The 24,367-nt window shown below is 36.3% G+C and overlaps 1 long non-coding RNA gene across 4 annotated transcripts in view; it reads left to right on the top strand.

The window, feature by feature from the left end:
• Positions 1 to 24,367, top strand: part of LOC146768402 (uncharacterized) — a 212,943-nt gene that overhangs the window by 129,041 nt on the left and 59,535 nt on the right. For 2 of the 4 annotated variants that reach the window (XR_014952917.1, XR_014952919.1), the window contains exons 2-4: positions 3,742 to 3,788; positions 14,563 to 14,681; positions 15,976 to 16,003. This is a non-coding gene — a long non-coding RNA (uncharacterized LOC146768402). Of the gene's footprint in view, positions 1 to 3,741; positions 3,789 to 3,997; positions 4,118 to 14,562; positions 14,682 to 15,975; positions 16,004 to 19,223; positions 23,560 to 24,367 lie in introns of all 4 variants that reach the window. The other 2 variants (XR_014952918.1, XR_014952920.1) reach the window with 2 other exon arrangements.

Raw genomic sequence — 24,367 nt, 5'->3', positions numbered from 1 at the left:
GGACAGGCCCACAGTGAGTGCTGCTCCCTCACTAGGAGGGCTAGGAAGGGGAGGCTCAGAGGAAGAGCTTAGGGGTAATTTCTGACACAAAAGAATTTGTAACCAAAGTTCATCTTTTATAGTAAAATATAAATTCAATATGAAGATGCAGTAGCATCTGCTGTACTCTCTGGTTCTACGTGTTGAGGAGCCTTTGATGAAAACAACATGTGCTCTTTGTTGAAACTATGAACAAAAATCTGCCAACTTCTTTTAGACAGGAATGTTATACTGATTATGAATTAATTAAAAAAATTATTCTGATGTGTCATGGGAAAATGCATTTCTTTTGTGGCCACAGGGTAGTTTGTGTTTTTTAAATAATTAGGTTTGTATCTTGTTTAGTTAAAACTGTTTAGTATTGTTCAAAGACACAGTTATTCAAGGCTGAAAATGAAATGCTTCCTTTCATTTCTATTAAATTTGGACTTTGGAATTGCATTAGAGAGACGTGTTTGAAAAATAGAACCCATTCTGATGTAAGAATGGATGTGTGGATAAAACCTCTGGATAGTAATTGTGCACCTTTACTTCCTTTTTCTTAATAAGCCTATGATAAGAATAATGCTAGTTTTGAAAATACAAGTGTGACATACTGCTTTGAGATACAAAGTAACCATGTCTAATGATAGAAAGTAATGATTTTATTTTTAAACTGTAACTTGATATATTTGTCTTTATTCATTTTAGCTCTGTTTCCAGAATGCATTAAATATTTAATGACAATGCTCACATATTTATATGTAAAGATTTAGATCTAGTAATCCAAATTCACATAAAGTTGTTATCTAGAGCTGCAGCTTTCTAATTTATGTATATACATGCACACCTATACTACAAACAGGCAAATGGTTTTTTTAATATGGAGAGATAACACTCAGATGTAGAAACCAGCAAAATATTCCATATTATTGTTACAAAAAAGGAATTCCTTACAACCGTTGTAAGGAATAAAAGCTCTCTTTATAAAAACCCATATTTTTGTTAGAACTGAACTGAGTCTGCTGAAACAAAATAGTTGGGCTATGAGAAATTAATCTAACAGTGAGATAAAATGTGCAGGTATTTACTTTTTTCTTTACTTCTCCAGCTTTTTGTGATGTACAGTATCACAAAAGATGAAGATTAATAAAACAGGAAAACCTCACAAAAATTGCCTATAAAGAAAACTCTCAGGAGGATAGCTGTCTCAGTCTTGCTTATTTAAAGAAGTTTTTGTTGATTGTTTTAGAAGCATTTTTCCAAGGAGATTTAATACTGTTGTAGACCTTCCAACAGGAACCACACTTTTGGAGATACAGATTTATATTCAGCATGTCAAGGGCCTTCAACATGTGTCAAATGAATCATTGCCTGCAGGGCCCAACCTCCATGGCCCATTTTTGCTGCACTTTGTACCCCCAGTATTCCTGCCCCAGCTTCACATGGAGACAACTTGTGGGGAGAAAAGCCAAGGACCAACATGTGTCTGGAGCCCATGGCTTCTTGCTAGTTCAGCCTAGGAAACGGTTTGTGAAACTGAGTAAAGACACAGCTGTGCTCTATTAAAGCTCCTCATGTTCACCAGTGGTGTATTTAAACTGCAGATCCTCAGAGTACCTCCTAATTTGTGAGTACAAATACATGATTAGAGCAAGATTCAGGAATGAACAGGTTATCTTGCTGTCTTTCCCCAGATCCTGGTTTCCATGGCAAGAAACACAGACATAAACACCAGAGAGAACTAATGTCATATTTTTTACTGTGGTCCTTAATACCAACCAGGACCATCAATGGATCATACCTGGGAGGTATGGAGAGGAATAAATCTATCTTAGGAATATGTGTCCAAAACTATAGTTGGAATATGAGTACCAATCTTGCTGGTGGGATTTGATGAGAAGCAAAAAAGCTTGATGCTGTGTAAGTACAGCTCAGCAATAACTTAAATAATTTCTGAGTTCCCAACACTGTTTTCAACACAAGTGCAAAACAGCTCCATACTGGCTGCTATAAAGCAAATAAACTCTACCTCAGCCAAAACCAGCACAGACAAGTCAAATATATTCTGCTGTCTAATGTAGCACTAGTTAATATTATAGTTATCCTTAATGGCTTCTCATAGTGGCTTCTCAACCTTAAATTCAACAGCAAGAGTACTGAACAGGTTTTGGCAAAAGTTCCTTTTCTCTCTGCACTTGACTTTCTTAACATAAAATGAGGGAACCAATATTCTCAAGCCACCCTTTAAAATGTGTGGGTTCAAGGATCAGGCAAGTTATTAGTACTGGAAACTTGGCTGAAGGTTTCCCATTCATCATCACTCATCTCATCCCTCTTTCATCAAGTAGCACTCATCGCTCTCACTTGGCAGGAGTCATCCTCTTTTATTGTTTACCTTTCCATCTACATGCATTCAAAAAGTAGTAAATACTGAAATGGCACACAGTGTATTAAAATATGTGGCACATGTTGCATAAAATGGACACTCATTGCATCACTTAGCAGAAGAGGAAAGCTGATAAGACAGGTAGGACTGGCATAATTTTAACTTGAGGAGGGTGTTCCAGTTCTGCAGCCGTGGGTATTGGGTAAGAAGGCTGGTTGTGGCTGGGTAAAATGAATGGAGGAGTACTCACTGGAAGTGAATGTACATGCTGAGTAGCATAATTCACTTTGTCCCTTTGTAGATAGACATGTATACTGTAAGAAGTCCAGCACTATACAAACATTTGGCACTTTGACACTACATAGATGTATAAGATCTGAATTAGTTAGTGAAATGGTAAGAAATGCCATTGAAAACATGACATTGGCCAGAGATGAAGGTGGCATTTATCCTGGTGTTTAAAATGCATATGTATGTTTTTATATGTTATTATTATTCTCTTTTATACGTGTCTGCTGCAGCAAGGAAAAGTAGAAGACCTTTTCTAAATGCCACAAGCTAGTTTAAATCAAGTAATCATGCAGTGGTCCTCAGGGATTACCTAGAGTTCAGTCCTTTAATGGATTAGTTAAAAATAAGTGCGTGTGCATGTGTGTGTGTGTGTGTGTGTGTAGAAATTCCACTTCTAAGATCATAAGGTGATTGTGGATTTTCTTTTATAATGTTTCCCATTGAGCTACTTGCCAATGCAAGAGACAAAAGGTATTTTGTACTACTTCCTCCATCAAGAACAGACTCTTGTCCTTACATGGGTGATGCTCATCAGTACCCAGGTTTGTATTTAAGTTACAAGGAATTCAATGTTAACCTCTCTTGTTTAAGACACAAAGAACAGCCCAACATCTTAATTATTCATCTGACTTATTCCTCAGTATGTTGAAAGGTCCAGTTCCATGCAGTTTCTTTAACAACTCTATTAACAGAGTTAAAATATCAGAAATAAAAATAGAAGTCAATTACATTTCTTATGAGAAGGAAGGTAGCAAAGGTATGTGTCACACAGCATGACAACAAGGCTGAGTTCAGAGCTGGGTTATTTTATACATGTTATATTCATCTCATGCAAAGGATATTTAAATATAATGCATCAGATGATAGTTTTTTTTTTTTTTCCTGAAGTCAGAGGAAGAATCACAGCAAAAGAAATACAGACCTTTTTAGGACAATTAGCTCAAAGGAATTAGTACTGATCTCCAAAAAGATGCCTAAGCCCATCATTTAGTGCACATCCACAAACCTGCAGCTCAAAACCCATATTTGTTTTTTTTTTACAGACCTTGTTTACCCTATGGAGTAAGAGGAATTACCCATCTGAGTACAGGTAGGTGCCCAAGTTCCCCTCCATCAGAGTCTTCTTGTTCTTGCCATCCCAAGTGAACTCTTATTGCACTGCTTTCCCAAGGGGTTTAAATTTCCCTCAGGTCTAACTGGGAACAGAAGCTCCTACTTTGGGGCTGAAGATTTCAGGGAATCACTGAATGCTGAATGTTTTGATAATTTAATTTTTTTTTTTTTTTTTTTTTTTCTGAGGATTTGTCATTGTCTTTAGCATTGTCAAAACGCTGTGAGGCTTTAAATCACCCAGACCATTTTAAGAATGCTACCTACACTACCTACCTCGTGTGGCTTTGGTTTGCAAGCACATCTGAGGTAAGTGTATGTGTGCATTTGAATAGTCCATTGAATTCAGCAGGACATTCATCAGGTTAATGTGTGTCTTCTTGCTGACCTAGATCTAAGCAAAGATATCCTACCAAGATTTTCTGTTCTTTAAATGACGACTGTACTACAGAACAACATTGAGACATTCCCATTTTGCTTTTGTAGAAGTCCATTGTAACTTCCTCTGTTATTTTCCACAGCTGGCATGTTTTTTGCTATTTTATTTTACCCCTGATATTTATAATTCATTGATGTTACCTAAATTTGTAAGGTAATAAGGTTTAAAAAATAGCTAGAATTAAACTGCAATGTTGTTCTGGGATGTCACTAGAGCAGTTGACTCAGCAAAAGGCTGGTTTCCCAGATTCTAGAATTTGTGTTAAGAGAGCATTTCTGGCTATTTATAGGTGTTTTCCTGGAAAACATATGAAATATGAAAGCACACAAAGAAATACATAGAAATTAGAAAAAAATATCTGATATAAGGACAAATTTGTAGGTTCTCATTTTGCTATACTGTACCATCTTACTGAGTTTGTTATAATTTTGTAGCAGGAATGAGAGTAAAGAGCTATTTCTAATATCAGAGGGATTTTTTTAGTACATGGATTGCAAGTTGCAAAGCAGTTTGCACTACTGGAATCCAGAAATATTCTTTGTTTGTGCTAGTAATTAGAAAGACATGGTATCTAGCTCTGTATAAGACCATTTTTCCTAAAGAATGACTGAATTTGTTGCTCCATCTTACCCTGCAGATATATTTTGTTTTACACTTAAGGGATGTGCAAATAGAGTGGTACAGTCCAAAAGCAGAACTGGCCTTTGGTGACACCACAAATATAAAACTGGATATTCTCAGCTTGCATAATAGAATGTTTCTAATATTATATGTCAAAATATCTTTATTGAAAACATAAATAAAAGAAAGGTGAATCTCACCTACATTTTTTTCAGCATGGATAGGGTGGAGTCCAGACATTTAATTTTAAAAATTGGAATAGGAAGCTAGAGGTTTGTACATATTTATTTCAGGTGACTGCTTAATTTCTAGATGAAATTTCATAAGTTTTGATGAAAGAAGAAAATATTGTAATTACCACTTGAGAAAATTGTTTTTGTCTGCCTTTCATTATAAAATGACTGTTAGAAGTGCTATGATTTAAAACATAGAAATTATTTTATGATAGGCATCAACTTCCACATTTTAGGGAACTTTGATTGAGCAAGTTCAGGTTCGTTAAATATCCCAAAGTGAAAGGGACCTTGAGCATCTTGGTACACATTTATGTCCTGTCTGACGAGAGGAAATGTCTCTGGGCGTCTTGTGATGAATGTTTTGGGAACACTCAAAGACAATTTTTAAACAAGGTGAGATTTCAGCCAGTCTTGTCCAAAATGCAGGTGAATCCCTATTCTTAAAGCTCAGCTTCTGTTAAAGTTTTTTTGCTGGCAAGCATGAATTTCTTGCAGTGATTGGCTGTTACTGCAGCAGGCATCCGTCAAGAGAGGTGATGGTCATGGAAAGAGGGCTTTGAGTAGCAGGGCAGGGAACTCAGTTCTAACTCTACATGGTGAAGAAATGATTATTTAATTGAGTTACAATTCTTCTAGATGGAGAACTTCTTTGTTCTAGATGGTTTGATCCATAGGCATAATTACGTGCAATAATCAAAAGATTTTAAAACACTAAAGCAAAACTTGGTTGAACACACACAAGTAAATTTTGTGTTTCTATTTCTGTCTTAGTCCAACAAACATCCTGTATTAAAATATGGAAGACCTCAGGCTGCCAACTTATTTAAAGATAGATATATTTAATCTAGGGAAAGGTTATAAAGGAAGTGAGTTATCAAAAATAAATGTCCCACATTTTTGCCATTGCTTCTTATTCATGCCAAAGTTAAGTGTTAGTGCTTTTTTCAGGTGGAGTATGAATGATGCTCTGAGGTGACTAGAGAGTTCTCTCTGAGCAGCCCTGATACCTTAGTCCTGGCTTCCTCTCTTGGTGCCTGTTGAAGCACATGACTCAGGGGACCAAGTTCTATGGGAATGTACAAGTGTAGGCTTTGGCATAAAAGACAACATGGACACATAAAATGTTCACCTTCTACATTTTTCCTAGGGTGTTCACCTTGGAGTTTAGTAAATTATTATAGAGAAGCAGGCACTTGTAGCAGATGCAGGGCAGTAGCTTGGGCACGGACACAGAGTTCCTGCCTCAGCAACAAAAAAAGCCAACCTTAAAAAGCACCATGCTGAGCACTGCCAAAGGCACTGAGGACTGAAGCAGCTGACAGAGAAATTTGATGAATAAGGCACAGTGCAACTAAATCTATTAGCAGACACTGAGATACCTAAACACCTTGACAGTGAAGGCTGCCCAAGTACTTCAGCTAAACAGATAGACACAATCCAATAGTTCGAGGCCGTCTGTGAAATTCAAGAACATAGGGTTTTGTTGCAAATCAGGTCTGGCTTAATTTAATGAACTGGTATTAACAAGCATCACAATCTGCATCTTTCACTGTCTCTCAGCTGAGTAGTATTCATTAAAAAGAATATATGCAAATTTTAGCAACATAAACAGAATTTCAAATAAGGGATAACACAACAAACACTCAAGAAAGCTTTCTGTTTTCCCTTCAGGACGAGTTGTCTGTTTACTGTATCCTATCTTCTAGTTTGTCCTTTAAAATGCTGGCACTGCATCAATTATAAAGTAAAGGCCACAACCTCACCACTCCAGCAAGGTTAATGGGAAGAACTTTCCCAGCATTATCCCATAAAACAGACCTTAGTGAGTGGATCAAATCATGTCTCCACTGGGGTCAGGAGGAGCTTTGCCTTAAGGGCAAGGCTGCCCTCTCTGAAGCCAAATCTTTTCTAATACATCAAGAACTCTTCATGGTGAAATAGAAGAGCAGATGCCATCTCCTTTCTGCACTTCTCCAGGCAAAGTGTAAACCTCAGTGCACTCAGCAGTAAATTCCTTTAAACATTTACGTGAGCTAAAATTGCTACATCCGCTGACATTTACTCAATGTGCAGCACTTCATCCAACCACGGTTGCACATATTGGATGGGCAGCACAGGTGGAGTGCCTGTACTATATGCCTGAATTTAGTCTTTTTTTTTTCTATATGATGCTCTGCTTCCTCTTTCTTCCCCTTTAATTTGGTTAGCTGAGCCTCATCCATTGTCTCTTCCACAGCCTATGAGAGTTGTTACAGTAACAGATCCCCTTTCTGATGAATGAATGACAGTTCCATTGCATTTTCCTTCTTTTTTTTTTTAATTTTTTTAATGTATGTATTAAGAGTTTATGCAACCATTCCCACAGCAGTTAGTAATCACCAACTGTTTTTGTCTTTGGATAGCAAGAACAATAACTGAGGGAAACAAAGCTACTATATCCCAGGTTCTGAGAAAACAAGATTTGTGGAGGATTTAATAGGAAAAAAATGCCTGTGGGAGATGACACACTTGCAGCTGTGGAGGCAGTAGTCCTCTGATGGCATGGCAGAAAACAGGAGCAGCAACCTCAAAGCACAACGACTGTTGGCAAGCTGCCATAAATGAACTTGTACTCATGGACCTTGAGGACAAAAGGCCTTACAGTTCTTGTATGTTTTAGGCCCTAGTCCAAATGAGCTCTGACCTCCTCCTGAATTGAGGGAAGTCAGCAGCATTATTCTGAGACATAACCAGAATGCATACTTAGAAGTGCAAAATGGAATATACCTTACCAACTGGAGGTAAGAAAGGATGAGGAAGGAAAAAGGAGCAGGATGTACAAATTTTATAGACAGCTGAACCAAAGCATTGGCCTTGCTTTTTCGTCAATTAAAAATATGGCCCATTTAAAATATTTTATTTTGTGATTTATTTGGCAAAAAAGTAATTCATCAGTGCATTTCATTAAATGGTAGATAGTACATAATTTTATTTTACCAAATGAGAATTGGAGCAAAGTAGAAACTTAAGCTTAAAAACCATTCTTGTTGTTTAGGTGTATAATTCTTTCTCCTGCTTTGCATGCCTGGAACTAATGTGGCATTAAGTATATTCTAATTTTAAAGAATTTAATACATGCATAATCTGCTTTACAAGCAGAGATTAGATTTTTTCATATTAAAATAAATTGGGACAACTGAGAAGCATAACTTAGGGCATATTCATTTGAACAAAATAGGAAAAATCTTTCATTTTTTAAATGTTGTTTTTAAAGCATTGATATACTATAGTTTAAAGTATATTGTGTGAAGCTTTCATAGTAAAGAATTTCAACATTCTGTGATTTGAAAAGAAAAACTACAGCAATACAATTGAACCTCTGGGTAAGCTTGTATTTACTGTATGTATTGATGGTTTCAGTGTATTAAAACACAGAATGTTTATATACAGTTCAGAACACCTGACACTGCAGAATTATTTGTTGAAAGCAAGAAAAATATCAGATTTGTGATATTTTCAGAAATATTAGGAACTTAAAATGCCTTCATTTTGGATTTGGGGTTGTAGCTGGATGTGACTCTCGGCAAGGGGGCAGAGCACTTACCTCTGAAATTAAGTTCCCTTAGGAAATGATACCAAGTTCAGTATCCAAAAAGTGGGGCATGGAGGGAGTGGTGGCACATGTCAAGGCAGCCTCCACTGTCCTCAGCATATCCTTTTGTTCTTTCTCTCAGTAACAGAAGTCAATATTAAAGTTTGTAAGCAGAAAATAATTTTTCAGACATCAGAACTGATCTTTTCTTTTGTTGCAGAACATGGGTAAATCCTACCAGATTCTGAATAGGTATGACATTTCAAGATTTAAATAGTAGAGCAGTATCAGGCAGCTGGAATCCATCCATCCATCCATCCATCCATCCATCCATCCATCCATCCATCCATCCATCCATACAGAGTTCACAAAATGGTCATCAAATTAAAAACCATGTTCCTTTCTAAGAATAATTTTAAATTATTTGGTCTTCGGTGTTTGAGAGAGTCTCAGGTTGGTACTAAGGGACTTTCAGTCAGCTTGGGAGCCTTTTACAGTGTGTAGCATTTTATTTGCACCATATCTCTTTCATCAAATTAACATTAAAAAAGCTGTCACAACAGTTTCACATATTTTTCACCTAAGTGACCTTCTCCAGAGTAGATCTTGGCCAAGGAATAATATTACAGGCCTAATCCTGTTTCCACTGATGTCCTTTACAGACTTGCAAGTAAATACACTTGTTTCTATCTCTCACAAGTCATAAACAAGAACCTGACCTGACTCTCCCTCACACACATACACACACACACACACTTGCACCTAAAGGCACATCTACATACAGATTGTAAGTGTTTATGCCTCAGCAAAGTCACACCCAGGACACTACCTGGCCTCCTGATTTTCTTCCCTATAGAAAGGTTATGAAATTCATGCAAGATTTGTTAGGAAAACAGCCTTGAGTGTGTTTCCTTCCCTGCTGTTTGATAGCTTTTGTGGCATACACTTGTAATATCACCTTGTTTGGGCCTAATGTGGGAGAATTTTGGATGCAAAGCATGTTTCCTGCATTTTCTTCCTATGACACTCAATACCACTCCTCTTTTTTCCCCCTACCATTTCACAAAGAAAAGGCTTTTCCTTTTTGTTGCTCTATTAAGAAACTCATTACCAGGCAGACAGGGTGTGAGAACTGGTTCTTTCCATTTTGGGCACAGTAGGATGTGCAGATAATGGCAAGAGGAGGTATAAGGCTGAAAGAGGTGGAGGCAGGCCCTGAGCCATGTGTTCAGTATTGCAGGGTCCCTAGCAGCTGTCCTCCTGCCCTGGGGACCCCCAGCCTGATGCCCACAAGGCAACACCCACCAGATGCTGTCACTGACTGCAAAAGGCAGCAGGGACTTGGAACACAAGCCCTATGAGGAATGTTTAAGGGAGTTGGGGTTGTTTAGCCTGGAGAGGAGGAGGCTTAGAGGTGACCTTATTGCTCTCTGCAGCTTCCTGAAGGGAGGTTGTAGAAAGGTGGGGGTCAATCTCTTACACTGGGCAACAACTGGCAGAACAAGAGGACACAGTCTCAAGCTATGTCAGGGAAGATTTAGGTTTGATATTAGGAAAAAAATTTTCACTGAAAGAATAATAAAATACTGTAATTGTCTTTCTAGGGAGGTGGTGGAATCACCATCTCTGGATATGTTTAAAAAAAGACTGGACTTGGCACTTGGTGCTATAGTCTAGTTGTGGTGTTAGGGCATAGGTTGGACTTTATGATCTTCGAGGTCTCTTCCAACCTCATTATTCTGTGATTCTGTGATTCATGGAAGGAGAATCTCTAACAAGGCTCCACAAGGGTACTTCAGGTATTTTTCAGTCCCACATGCTGCAGTGTGGGTATGATGCCAGATCATCACAGGCCAACAAGTTATAAAAAGTCTTCAAAATGACAGGGCAGGGTTTCTTTGATACTGACAAACAGGAAGTTAGCAATGTTGAACAGACTCCAGGACTTTTGCTGCTCTCCAGGAGGCAAGGGAAGCAAGATCCAGAAGAAGGCAGATATAGTCCTTTAGTAGCAGAGTCAAGCTGAGTACTTGCTACACAACTCTTTTATATTTGATGAGTTCTTAAATCTTTTAGTGCATTTATTTTGCCAAATAGTCAGGTGCTCATGATCTTCCCTGCCACTGAACCTGTATTTCAGTGGGGAAGTATAAGCTTCCAAAGATGAAAAGTTGTCTTCTGTACAGCAGCTGGTATCAAAATGTCTGGGCTTCCATCTGATTTTCATGTAAGAAGTGTCACATACCATGTATCAAAAATCACAGTTTGAAAGCATTTAAAAAAAATATCATGTGTGAAGTGGAATATGCTTTTGTTATTAGTCTTTCATGTAGAGAACATACATTTCAAAAAGTGGTCACCACCACAGATTGTTCTCCAGATCTCATCTTCCAGCACATACAGTAACTGCCTGCAGAAAAAAGGTGCTTGTTTTTCCCATGGGAGATTTGTCCAGAGAGCATCCAAATTGTGCACACTCCTGCCAATGGAGTTTTTGGAAAAGGGTAACCTTCTGGTTATATCCACTGACTTGGGGGGTTATTGTTTGTAGACATTTTTTCAAGAGATGTTTCTCTGGACAGAGGTGGGTACAAACTATGCACAGAGGAAAATGGTGTTTAAATAAGCTCTGTTGATCATAGCCTTTCTAAAATGGGTATATTTTCCTAATTGTGCTTCTTATTATACTTAGAGAAGCACTTTCTCTCTCTTAAACAAAAAAGGGCAATTTGATAGAGAAGTGCAGAGGTGGTACATCCTTTTGAATAATCTGTTCTGAATAAATCAGGTGAGAAATTTGGGAGAGTCATTTAGTGGATTAGTTGCCATACAGAAAGCTAATCCTACTGGTATCTCAGACACATTCTTCACTCCTCCATGAAGCACTTATCTTTAAAATAAGTTAGTCAAAGTTTATACATAAGTATAGTATCCCTATTCCCATTCAATTATATGAGTCATCTCCACAGGTTAAACAGAAGATGCAGATATTCCAGTCTGTTTTGTAATTCAAATCATTTGTATGCATTGGGTAATGTGATTTATAACCATATTTGCACTTTGAAATAAAAAAGGGATTCAGAAAGGAGACACTAACACCTCTTTAAATATATTGCTTTATTGTTCATGCTGAAACCACTTGACCTGTGCAATACCAGGTTCTTTACCTATACAAATAAATTTGAGGCTTAATCCTTAATAATATATACTGCAAATGTTCAAGAGCTGCTTAAGTTACCAAATTAGTATTAGGGGAGAAAGAAGTACAACCTACTTCAGCAACAACAACAAAAATAAACTACCTGCTTTAATTCAAAGCATTCTTAGAAGAGGCATTTTTATTAAGAGAAAAAAAAAAAACACAAAAAGAAACAAGATATTCAAAACAAACCAATATGTTACTTTGAATTATATTTATAAAATATTTAGCTGTCTTCTAGAATAGAAAAAATATAACATTTTTATTAGACATACTTATAAATCATTGTCAAAACGTTTACAGGAGCTTGTGGTAAACATAATTTATATTTACACTGAGGAAACAGTTGTTGCCATATTAATTTTTTTATTATTAGCAAAATGACTGTTACCTGCAAAATCTTACTTAAATCAGAAATGCATACATTTCCTAGACATATTTATGCAATTATTATTCCAAAACTAGACAATATTCCTGTATTTCTTTATTGACTCTTTTTAATGGGCCTTTTTCCATCTGGAATTACTTGGTTTTGGGATGCAAATTGGAATAATGCAGAAACACGTTAAGACTGCTACATCTTGCATGATTTTAATTAAAATATCAGATTATTATTGTAGCAAATTAGAACTTAGAGTAACTTTATAAAATAAAATTTAGCCATCACGTGATAAAAGGTGCTGCACAAGAACTAAAATGATTGGAATATAATTTCATATGGTTACTTTTGAAAAAAGATTTAAAACACTGTAGCCATTCACATGCATCCATGCATGTGTCCTTTCTGAACGCAAACAGATATTTTTCCTAATGCCATGTCGTCATTTCCTTTTAATTACTAAATTGTTATCCCATCACTAGAACTACTTTTTCAAAACTTGACTTTAAATTTAAATGAAAAATATTCATAAAAGAAAGCCGTGTGTCCACATCTAGTAAAGATAATGAATTTTTTCCAAAATGAGTCCCTTAAATAATATATTTCTCCAGTGTTCATATAGCACTATGTATGCAAATAGATATAATAAAAAATATACACACAATTAGTACTAGAGGCAAAATATGGTTTTGATATGCTTTGTGCATGTGAAGTACTTGAATATAGGGCATTACATTGTCTGAGCTGTTTCTGGAAGTTTTTCATATTAATACAATGGTTTGATTGCAAATCTGAGAGAGGCTTAACCTCTACAACGAATTGTGCTGAAAATAAATAAAATACAAAACACATAAAAGCTGTTTATCAGAAAAAAGTACTTTCACTGGCAAAAGTCCTCCAAATCTTTTCCTTCCGTAATCTTGGTTTTACATCCCTCTTAGTGAAATATCCTATATAATGGAAAATATGTTTGTGACCCACAAAAATCCCATTCTGTAGGTATAAATTAAAAAAAATTTATGTGATATTTGAGCTTCCAAAAAAAGTATTTATGAAATATCACAGAGATCAGATCAAGTGTTTGATTTTGAGTAATCATGACCTATTTTGAATACCTATAGATTGTTTATTTCTAAAATTACTATACAATGTCTGTTTTATATTAACATTTTAATAATTAATAACTTACATATTTGCTGCACACTTTTAACACCTGCTTTACCAAATAATTTCAGTTTGAACTGTAATGAGAAAGCAGTATTTTGAATATTAGGTAATGCCTAGGAAGGGAAACTGGCCTTAGTTATAGCATTTATAAAGCTATAGATAATTATTTTGAAACCAGTGATTAATAAGTGTCCATTTTCATGTCATCATTGGTAATAGATGCTATCTCACTCAGGCACCCCGCCATTCTGTTTAATACAAGTGTATCCTAGTGTAAAAGGGAGCTTGTCATACTTATCTCTAATGGTGAATGATTTCTCTCCCTCTTCCTGAAGACACTTTGCACCCAATATTCTCAAATCCTATCAAGGTACAGCCTGACAAATAAGCTAACAACAATGCAGGTGGCAGGCTACATTTATGTGTAGGTGTATGTTCTCTAGAAGACATGCAGAAGATAACTGAATCTTTTTTTTGCTTGTAAATTGGACAAAATACACATAGGAAGAAATGTGTTTATAGAAAGAGGTGCAAAATTTTTACATTTCAATAAAATATCACGCTCTGAGAGAACAATATGCTTCAAAGAATCATTGCATTTGCAGAAAATGGTAGAAAAATTAAATATTGGTTTTTGTAATTACTGCTGAAATTCTTAAAAATGCAGAAGCAGAAAGGATCTGTCATTATACCAATATTGCAATTACTGCCTGTAACGTCAGCTTGGTTTCACCTATTTCTCTGTTTTCTATATTTAATTTTATATTCAAGTGACTGTACTGTATGAAACCAACAAAAATTTATCCTGATTCATGGTTTAGGAGGAACAGCTGATTAATCCCATGTCTACAGTCTTGACCTTATGCAGAAAATACAAACATAGAAGGTCTGCTTAACAATATATCAAAGGTACAGTTCCTTGTATTCTCTCCTTTATAAAATTATAAATCACATGCAGATGCAGAGTAAGTTAGAACAGCGTAGCTTAGTCATTATCACTTTTATCCTTTTATCTTCTTACACAGTGGATATATATTCCTTTTAAACATTTCAGTGTTAAGCAACCAGCATGTCACCATCATGTTTTTCTGTATGTTATCTGGACACAAAAAATGACTGTATGTATTTGTTCATTGGTTTAGGCTCATCTGTTCCTGAACTGAGACCTGTGCAGCACAGCAATGCCATAAAGCAAAAACTCCTTGCTTCTTTCCATACAATGCCTAACAGTCACGGCTCGGTGCTGCAAGTGCTGACTCATGTGAGTAGGCTTTACTCTTCTGAGAAGACTTATTAGCTTCAGTTAGACCATTTATCCTAACGAGAGCTTGCAGATTTCGGTCTTTCCAGAAAGGTGCTCAAAGATTATTTTTTCAGGATCTAAGGTTTACAAGATATACTTTTCAATTCTTAACATTCAAAAGGTTTCCAACATCCCACAAATGTGCGCATTAAAAAAAAAAAATATTCTTCCACTTATGCTAAAGTATGAATATACAATACCTGGTTTATATTAGTCTATCTAAAATTGCTGGGTAAGCTTAACGAAATAAAACATACATAACAGTCTTTTAAAATGTGATCAGGGCAAGAGAAAATAGAACTCTTCCATTTTTAGTAGTGAAGCACAGTGACTCTCCCAAGCCAGTTTGGAAATACTAATAAAATTTTAAGGTCTTTCCTATATGGTAGCTCCAGAAAATAATGTCTTCTTTATTATTATAAGGCATACTCTGCTAGGTAAAGGGAAAAAAAAAAAAAAAAAAAAGAAGAAAAAAAAAGCAAAAAAAAATACATAACATAACTAAATAAAACCAAAATCTGTGGAAATCTTCTCATGTAAACTGCATAATAGCACTTCAAATGGCCCCTTTCTGTCATCCACTGTAACCATCACATTCCCATTTCTGCTGCAGTCAGGTGAACTGTCAAAGAGCTATTACGGTTGGCTGCATAGAATTCCAAGGAAAGACAAATCTGTGCAATTTTCTCCTTGGACAATAAATGTTTTTTTTTGGCGTACATAGGTTTTCCTAAACAATTTTGGTAAAGGAAAAAAGAGATTTCCATTTTTTTTCCACATTTTTGCATGTATGCGGTAATGCAAGGGGCTTTATTTGGGCTGCAGCCTTTACTATGAATGTGTAGCCCTTTGATGGATGCACATTAGCATTCCAGTATGTGGGTAAGATTTATATATTTTTTTTCCTTTTCTGATGCATAATATAGCTTCAAGTAGATACTTACAATTGTACTATGGCATGTTATATTTTAATGTGTGTTTTTGCACTGTTAAAAGAATTTATGCACACCAAGTGAAATAACAAAACGTGTACACAAATTCAAAAAATCCTCCAATCTACTATTAAAAACTAGCAGCAATGCTAAAATAATAAATACATTTAGCCTTTCGTGTCTGTTTAAAATACTGCATGCTCAGAAGTGAATACATTATTGTGATATGTAATACCACATCTTCTGATAAGGCTTATCTCATAAATAAAAAAGACAGATAAATGACGTGTTTCTAAACGTTCTTTTTTTTTTTTTTCCAGAGGCAACTATTTTGTCTATTCTGGTGAGGTATGTTGTATAAGCAAAATGAGAGTTTGATTATGTCTTTCATGTAGTTAATAAACACGTGGTTGTCAGAAACCACAACGAGGTTTCTTGCTGGTTGTTTTCATCTTCTATAAAAAATTAAGGTGTTTCAGAACTGACCTTTGCTCATTTGAGTCATGTCCCTTTTTTTTTTCCAGTTCAATTTGCCTTACTGATCAGAAGCATAACCCAGAATTCTCATATACTCAGAAATTAGGGCAAAAGACAACTGATTCCTTTATTTTTTTTAAGCTGGAGATTTCTTTTTCATTTCTTTTGTACATGATTTTGTTAAAATTTGAACCTGTTCAAATTAAAAAAGAGAGCAGTCATGGATTTTAATTATAATTCTTGCTTCACCACTGAATTTCCTCAGCAATTGCCTGCTTTTCATCTCTCTAAGTAGTAATTGTTAAATATGACACTCTTTATATTTAATTCAGAGCTATATTAAGAGTAGAAATTTAATTGCATTCACTGGTTTTACTTTTTTAGAAAATTAGATTTTAATTTGGTACCTCTTCAGGAAATGCTTTGTTTACTATATTCCACATGTGTATAACTGCACCTCCCTGTACCTTGTTAAGGATATAGTCCCACAAACAAGTTTATCATACACAGGGAATGTTCCCTGCCCCAAAGTGTTTACATTTATGATAAAAATTTCTATTTTGAAGCACTGTCATAGCATTCCTGAAAAATAAACCAACATGATGCAGATTATTCAAAGAGAACCCAGTCCTTAGTCAGAGATCTTTCTTCTGCTGTTTTCGACAGACAGTGTTACTTATTCTGCGTGGTAATCTGAGGATTCTTCCTGCTTTTATTTCTCCCATGGAGGATGTAGCATCTATAAAGATACTTGAATGGTTTTTTCTTTTCTTTTTATTTTTTTTTTTCCTACATATAGTCTGGAAAATGCTGTTTGCCAGCTTGTTTGTTTCTGTGTTTTGTTTATAATCAGAATACCATTCATTTCTGCATATCTGCTAGACTGGACAAATCAAGGTGACAATCCATGGTTAACTCTGTCAGGCCCTTTGTCCTGCTCTTCTGAGAACTGAAATACAATGGAAACAAAGTGGAATATGTCACCGTCCAGCTGCCTTGTTGTGACAGTGTGGCCCTGTATTACAGTGCCTCAGCCCCTGTTTGCCTGTCGATAGCCAGCCCATGAGATGACAATGCAAATCATGTGAAAGCTCTCCTGCAAAATAAAAAAAGCATTTCCAGAGTGGGGGGAAAAAATAGATCAGGCTTGCCTGAAAAACAGAAACGCATAAAAGGCTCTGGTTTTGGTACAACTGCTACATTTAAATGTAGGGCCTGTTTTTTTAACCATGGCATGTTTCTAAGGGGTGCAGGTAGGCTTATGTGTTTAAATCTATCATATGGTGTCTGCTTACAGGACTCTTCATTGATGTTACTTTAAAGGTAGTTTATATTTCATTTAAGCACGCAATTAATCATCTTTACAGTGCTGATGTGACTGGCATCAGCAGTGTTATTTAATTAAATTCTAAATTATTTTACAGTAAATACAGGCTTCCAACTAACCAGTCCAAATTAAATGCTGAGGTCTATTTCTTACCCATGGTGTTTCCAATTTAAATGTTCATCCAAAAGGTTACACATCATGGGTTGAAATCATTTTTATGTTCTAACTGTTGATAAACCCAAAGATCAACTGTACGTGAGTCCTGTGCATTTATTAGCCCTAAGAATGTGTACACATTATCTATATTTCTCATATTCCAATTCATATTAGTGATTTTATGACTGATGCTCCTTAAGCACTATTTTTCTCCTGATACTTTGTCTCTCCTGTCACATCAGCCTAGGGTTCCTTTCACCAGAAAAAAGAAAAAAAAAAAAAAATCTTTCCTCCATTTTGTTTCAGTGTGGTAATCAAGCAATTAGCCCACAAAATGGAGGTACTCCGCTCCTCATCCTGCATTTTACTTCTGGTGGGCTTTACCTGCATGCAAGCAGCAGGCACAGCACTTTGCTGCTGAGCCTGTGAAATTGGCCCCTGAAGAGCATTCACACGATGGCCCATAAGTGGCCACTGCTTAGGGGGACTCTGGGAGGAGGGAGACCTTCCCAGTGGGATAACTGGAGAATTGCGTACAGCACGTGCTCTACCTGCAAATTCTGCACTGGTACATGAGAAAATGTGTGGCCGTGCTCCTTCCCCTGCAGTACTCACTCCCCAGTTTTATAATTACCTGAAAGCATACACTGAGCCAAACTTTAAATGGTGGGAACATCATTGCTTTTCACCATATATTGTCTTTCAAAAAGGAAAAAAAAGAACAAACCAAACTAAACCAAACCAAACCAAAACCACCATTTGTTTTATGTTACAGCTTTCCACAGACAATTCACAACATGTCTAGCAAGGAATCAGACCAGAAATACTGTCTTACTCCTATCATATATATAATACAGCTTTTGAATACTGGAAAATCTGTCATCCGTTAAGTGCAGCTCAGGTCTTCTGTGTGAAAAGCACAAGCCTTTCTTTTTTTTTTTTTTTTTTAATGCAGTGCTGCCGTGTCTGCACTTTTTTGAAATTGCATATTTATCAGGTTATGAATAATTTATGAGTGGGGAAGGGAGGGGGAGGGCTGGAAGGAAGGAAGAGTGAGAAAACATATGCTTGGGCAGAGGAATACCTTAAATGAATCCACTACCAAGTCTTTTGAAAGATTACTTGTAATTACATATTTTTTCTTTTTATTTTGTTTCTCTTATGGTTCTTTTGGTCATCTGCTGTTTCTATCTATTTCCATTGTGTTGTCTATTGGGTTTTGTCTGGCTATTAGGGAGCACGAAAGGATTTGGGATAGTGCTTGCTATGAGTTGGAAGATTTTGCCGCGAAAATGAATTGAGCATTTCTTTGACTTCTAAAGTACGGGGTGTTTAATAAATATTAATCCTTCAACTGTCAGACTGAATTATTGTCAAAAAAAGGCTGACAGATTGAGGATTAATGACATGCTTCATAAATTAGAAATGAACTATCAGCAGAATGTCCAAAGTAGGGATCAAGAACAGACCTGATTTGTACCTTAGACCAGTTGAACATGTTATCTATGTCAGACCTGAGCTCATACCTATGCACAAAACAAAAACAACCCTCCCTCCCACAAACACACCTTCATGAACCAGGATCTGACATCTAGATCCTTTCTTTAGGATCGGCAAGTACTCAAACAGCAAGATTGTCTCAGATGCCAGATAATTTGATTAGCGTCACATCCGTATCCTTTTTTTTTGCAGTTTTGTTAGAGGGAAATTGGGGGAGGTTCAGTAATTTCTGTTCAAATCTCTCAATGTCACATTTTCCCACTATGAAAAATGCAACATCACAGAAAGATGAAGACCTAGCATTATAATGGGAAATTGTAAAAATAGTAGCTGCCTCTTCAAAAACACACAGAATTTCCAATATAAATTATTTATTAAAGGAAATATGTTTGTATAAAACAAGTAGAAGTAATTTAATATAAGGTGACAGGATTTTTAGGAGAGGCTAATGTGTGTCAAAAAATATCGTGTACAGTCTTTAATCAAACTCATGATCCTCAGTTGAATTATTGCTTGTAAAGCTGATTTTACTGTATTTTCTAATTCATTAAAGGCAAATCTCCTCCTCCCCCTCTTTTTTCCTCTTGTGCTTATTAGAGGAAAATTAAGTTTAGTTTGTGTAAGACCAAATAATTTTGGGGTGCCTGAATCAAACAAGCAATTACTTGGGGTGCCATTCTTTTTCTCAGCACAGAGGTACACAATATGAAACTGGGCTACCAGAGTGTATAAAAATGTTTAGCTTAATCACTCCCTAATGACAGCGACTTATGTCCTTAGTGCAGTCGATTTGTTTCCTGGGTTTTAAAAGTAGATTATTTCCATGGTGCAGGCTTAGTGTAAGCTGTTGAGAAACCACAAGCACTGCACTTCAGCCTGAGTTTGGGACGTCCGCCAAGGGTAATCTGATTAAAAGGGCATTTTTTACAACGTTGTGGTGCTTTGAAAATTCTGTGCAGCCAGATAGAGTAGGGCCAAAAAAATTGCTTTTTCAAAGCTAACAGTTTTGCCTGAGCAGAATTAAAAGCATGATAAGCAGCATCACTAGAATGATTCTCTTCGACAGTCTTGCAACTGGATAAACAAAGCATCCTTAGTAACACATCTGTTACAGACCCACAAGCAAATTCATGATCTATTTAATGCAAGGTTTTTGCTTGTTTGTTCTGCCTTTAATCACTTTTGCTTGCTGCACAGGTGTGAGATTCTAAGGCCTTGCTTTATCTATAAGAATTAAAATGTTTCCCTTTTTCTACAGTAGCTTTTGTCTTCCATGACATGACATTTATAAATGTTCTGCTGTGAAAGTGGTTATTTGTGACGTGCTCTAAGAACCAATGCTGGGTACCATATTCCTGAGAAGTTTAACAGCTGTATGTTGTTAAAAGATAATTATCCTATCTAGAATCTTGTATTTCTTATAAGAAATAGAATGTAATACTAATTAAATATGTCATGTTTGCACACATCAGAACATACTGAAAAGAATTGTTCTTGTATAATTTGCCTTGTTGAACTACCTTCATATTCTTCTGCAGCACCTAAATAAGGAAGAAAAGGTAACTGAATTCTCTGCCCTTCTTCACAGCCCTGTATTTCTCTGAATGGCAAGTTCTTGCTGGTCTTCACACATGCTGACACACAGGACTGCTTACAGCAAGACATTTGTATACACAGTATACTTCAAAGTCACCAGGTTCAGTGAGACTATACAACAGATCAGACTGGCACTATGTTGTAATATGACAGGCAAAATGAAATTTGTTTTCTACAAAACAGGCTATTTTGGTTCACTTAATAAATATTGAATGACAAGACATGTTTTTTTAGCTTCTACCACATCACATGGGTCTCTGGAAAGGGAAAAATATATAATGAATTAAACAGAATTAAATTTTTCAACTGTCTTGTATTAATTATAGCTGCTGAGTCGTAAGTGAAGCAAAAGTGCAATGCATCACATACTGCATTTTTCCCCAAAGAGGCTTCAGTGATAAAATTACCTTTATATTTGCTTCAAAATGGATATTTTTTTTGTTCTGTTTACCTTTTTCCACATAGGTATCCACATCTGTATCTTCCTCTGTGAGTGTGGCAAAGCATGTTTTCCCTGTCACCAGTAATGCCTTGCTAATTTTTTAGAACTGGAAACCTTAGGATTGCATGAAGATTTTGATATATCAGTCACAGTATATATGAGGTGTAAGCAACACTGCATTTACTCTAACTTAGTTTTAGCTGTCAAGGTACACATCCCATGTTCACCCATATATTCATACCTACCTGTACAAACATATGATTATATAAAAGCCGTTGCTTTCAGCAATGATTTTAATGATATTCTGTATTTCTTCCTGCACCCCTCTCAAACTTATATGCATCTACATTTGTGAGATAAAACCACATTGATTTTAAATCTGATGGATGCAGAGCCATAGAGGCAACAGCAGCAGCATTCCCAGCGTGAGGCTGCATGTCCCAGAGCCCTGATGGGCTGAGAATGGCTTTGCCAGGCAGCTCGGCTTGGGAGCCTTTGATGCTATGCTAAATTCAGGTTAGAGTATTTACTGGTACATGTCTTCAGCAACTGTCAAAACTGCTTGGAACTATGAGATGCAGGCTTTTTCAATCCCAGTGACCAGCCAGTCTCCCAAGGCACAAAAAGCTGCTTCAGGCTAGTTACAGCCCACAAATTCATTTTGTGTGACCATAAAAAAGGGCAGTGGAGGGGAGAAGAAATTTTACTGGGAAAAAGGTTGAAGCAAGGTGTCATTGTGTCACACTTTATTTGCTATGCTGTTACCACTGTTCCTCAGAAATGGAAACATAGCACAGGCAAAATTGATTGAGAAACATCTCTTTACTATAACTGTTTACTCTGGATGAGTCAGCACAGCCTGGATTTCTGGCATACTGAATGTTTACAAGCATTTCTTTTTTTTAAATCTTCAAATGCCGCATATACCTTATTTAAAATTTTCCTTTTAAGGTTGAATTTTGTGCCCCTTAAAATGATATATTCATGCCCGAAAGATGACCTGCTGTTCTCAGGGAGAGAAAGGCAAACCATTAGAAAAGAAGAGGATTTCTTGATAATCAAGGACACCTGTGATTCTGTGTTGCTTTCGAGAGCACAAAGACCTATAGATCTGCTCTTTCTTCCAGTGTAAAATGTCTGTGATCCATAAGAAGCTCCAATCCTTCCTTTTTCTAGCCCAAAGAGAAAAAGGGAAAGAAAGAAAATTATGTGCCATCAGATCAGCTGCTCTGTTGCTTCTTTAAAAAGCTGAGGGATGTTGCTATTTAACATAAAACCTTGTGACCTTACTGCCACTGCTGCTTTGAAACACCAAGCTGTTTAAAGATGCAAATTGCAAACAGAGGGAAAACATCAGAAGAACCTGTCTCGAAATTAGTGTGTTTGACTGAAAATTAGCTAGCTTAATCGAACTTGCAAGAAGTGGATTTTCTATTCAGAAACCTGCTTAAGAGATTTTGTCCACCGGGGCTATTGTCAAAGTGTACAGGACCTTCGGGAGCACAAAAATTAAGGTTCCATGGAACATCCACATTATTGTGCTTATGTTTGATTTGCTTATATTCAACACAAGAGTGTATGTGGTGCATTAATAAGCCTTAGTTCAGATAGACGAAGGAACTGCTGTGGTTTCAGGTCCCCACTTTCTTAGACCAAGGAAATGATGATGTTCAGTCAGCAAGGGCTGTATATATGCAAGGATGATGCTTACCCATCCATCCAAGCATGGAGGGGACTCTCCACAAACAGGCTTCTTTCTTTTGGCAAGGAAGAGAGACCTCAGCTGCCCAGGTCACACTCCTCTATAGCACTGGGATTTGTATTGAGAGGAGCTCTGTGGGCAGGGTGATTAAGATGAAGGAGTGGGAAGGCCAAGCAGCTGCTGGTGGAAGCGAAGTGCCTCAGTCAGAATGTGCCCATCCTCACAACTCTGCAAAAGCATTGTGGCCAGATGTTTACTGGCAACTCTGTTTGCTAATTCCAAGAGCTCAATGACAGATCTGTTCAGGGACAGGGTGAATATAGTCCATTACCTCTCCTTTTGCAAGACAGAGGAAACTGAAGCCACTGTTCCAGGTCTTTCTGTCAAATAGCTATATTTCTAAATACATGCATACCTTTCATTTGCCACAAGCACATAGTCTGGAAATTAAAGGTAGAACAAAGTAGATATACCATGTCCCCTGTTTGGTTCAATTTAAAATAACTAAGTGTGCCATATGGACATAAAACTATTTTAAATATAAATATTTTTAAATATTAACTTTAATTTGTCTGTTTCCCATGTCTCCACCAGTTGTGTATGGCTATGTAATTTATTTGCATGAATTTGTTTTGCTTTCCTGGCATTAAGAATGGGACTCTTCATTATGCTGCCACTGGAAAAATAACTTGCCAAGGTAAAAGGTACGTGTTGAGCTTACAAAGTTCAAAGCAAAGGACCAAAGAGAAATTGTTAGCTAATAAAAATATGTAAGGAAAATTTCACACAGAAATTGTTCAAAAAAATGGAAGTGTTTGGAATTAGGACTTTGAAATTAGGACTTAATGCAAAATAATCTTTGCAACATAGACATCTGAAGATTCAGACTTCTGTTTTCTATTTTATCAGTAGGACTTATGGATAGGCACAGTTTGAAATCAATCAAGATTTTGTTTTTAGGTGCCCCTGTTTGGATTTAGTAACTTAGACAGTTACTGAAGCAGCAGATTTGTTTAGATGCTTAGTTTAATGGCAAGTTCTCATTGAAAAAAATGAGAGCTTTGTCTGAATAAGGTTAGATGAAAATTAGTGTTCTGTATTTCTTTTGAAAAGATGTTGCTTTAGGAGAGTAGAGGGATTTTCCAAGTCTTATAGGAAGTTGCTGAAAAATAAAGGACTAAATAGTATATTTGTGGAAGTTGATCAAATTGGATAATGTTTCATACTGAAGGTATTTTCATTAATATCTCCATTTTTCAGGTCCAGAGATTTATACTATTGTATCATGTAAGAATCATTAATTTTCAAATTTTATTTCTATTTTCATTTGATTCAGACAATATATTGACAACTGTGTCCAAGAACAAATAGATCCATGGAAGCATTCATACTTATAATAATGGATAGAACCCTGTTGCAGAAGATTCACTATTAGGAATCATACTGATTCTAACTTTATCTGTTCTTCTGCACAGAGATATTTTTAACAAAGAAAGTCTAAGGAAAGAGTTG

The sequence above is a fragment of the Lonchura striata genome, chromosome 2, assembly GCF_050655825.1.
Source record: "Lonchura striata isolate lonStrDom1 chromosome 2, ASM5065582v1, whole genome shotgun sequence".
In the NCBI taxonomy this organism is placed as follows: Eukaryota; Metazoa; Chordata; class Aves; order Passeriformes; family Estrildidae; genus Lonchura; species Lonchura striata.
This window is presented reverse-complemented; position numbering and strand designations above follow the sequence as displayed.